This window comes from Symphalangus syndactylus, chromosome 13 (assembly GCF_028878055.3).
Source record: "Symphalangus syndactylus isolate Jambi chromosome 13, NHGRI_mSymSyn1-v2.1_pri, whole genome shotgun sequence".
Taxonomy (NCBI): Eukaryota; Metazoa; Chordata; class Mammalia; order Primates; family Hylobatidae; genus Symphalangus; species Symphalangus syndactylus.
Genome location: NC_072435.2, coordinates 75359555 through 75361059, shown reverse-complemented (window position 1 = coordinate 75361059; position 1505 = coordinate 75359555). Strand labels below are relative to the sequence as shown.

General features: G+C 39.1%; 1 pseudogene; it reads left to right on the top strand.

The window, feature by feature from the left end:
* Positions 1-535: 535 nt before the first annotated feature.
* On the top strand, positions 536-772 carry LOC129460829 (small nuclear ribonucleoprotein G-like; annotated as a pseudogene).
* Positions 773-1505: the final 733 nt, after the last annotated feature.

Genomic DNA, 1505 nt, shown 5'->3' with positions numbered 1-1505 from the left:
CAGGCCATAAACTCCTGAGGGCAGATATCTCATTTGTTTTATTCATCATTGTCTTTCAATGCCTATGACATCCCTCACATAATGGGTATTCGATAAATATTTGTTAAAAGTTAGTCTAATCTCTAATGGGGTGCAGATCTTGCTTGAATTGACATGGAGGTCATATGTCCAAGGCCACCAAGCCGTGGATGACCATGAGAAGGATGTTAACTGCCTGGTTAGTAAGATTTTTAAAAACTATGGACGTTCTAAGGATCAAATACATTCTGGGAAGCAATGCTAATCACCAGTTGCTTGAAGAAAGAGGATGTTGGCAATTGGCTGGGTATTAAGGAAGCTGTGAGAGTTTGGGAAGAATAGTAGTGGGAGATAAAAAGTTCATATAATATACTGCTTAGGTGGGGTTAGAGAGCATGAGGGAGAGGTGGTAATGACCCAGAAAGTGGCAGCTTCCTCTGCTTAAAAACCTTTGATGATACCACAGGCACATGAGGGAGGCTGCAAATTCTATTTCAAGGCAGCTCTGAGCCTGGTGAGTAGATAGCACGAGCAAAGCTCACCCTCCTGGAGAGAAAAAATTATGGACAAGAAGTTGTCATTAAAATTAAGTTGTGTCAGACATGCCAAAGGAATACTGTGGTGATCTGATCCCTTTATGAATCTTTGATGAATGTGTGGAGATCACAACTAGTGGGCAATGGAACAATATTGGAATGGTGGTAGATAAATGGAAGGAAATATTATCATGTTAGAAACCTCAGAAAAAGTATAAATAATGGCCGAGTTCAGCAGAGAAATCAATTACTCCCAGATGGCCCTTCTCCAAAAGGCCTATTTCACTATGACAAAAAAATATGTATTCTTAATATTAAACTTATGGTGAATTAAAAAAAAACTTCAGAGGACCCTGAGATCAAGTCCAAAATCATATGATCTACATATAAGGTTCTTCATCATTTGATTCCAATCTATCTTTCTAGCCATGTCATGCCAAGAACCCTTTTCCCAACATAGTATATGTTTCCCAACATAGTATATTTCTAGAACCACACCAGGTCATTCACTGTTTCCCTCAACATGCCCTGCACTTTCACAGCTCAGTGCCTTTGCTCTAGCTATTCACTGCCCTACAATGCCTTTCTTTTCCTCTCCATCCAGCACATTCTTATCACCCTTTGAGACATAGTTCAAACATCACTTATACTGTTGAAGCCTTCATGACTCACTTATCCAGGAGACAATTTGTCTCTCATTCCACTATGATTTGCCATTACATTATATCCTAATTATTTGTTTGCATGTCTGCCTTTGGGCTGAGACAGAGAGGCCCTTGAAAGCTACTTTTAATATTCTGTTGCTTAATTAAGCAAATTGGCAAAAATGCAAATAGCTCGTGATGCTGCGTTTAAAGCAATTATAGCAGTATTTTGTTCTGCATTCTATCTTACTGTTTTCCTTCTGCGTTGACTCCCTCACAGCTAAATCTATTTTGCAACTTTAGGACC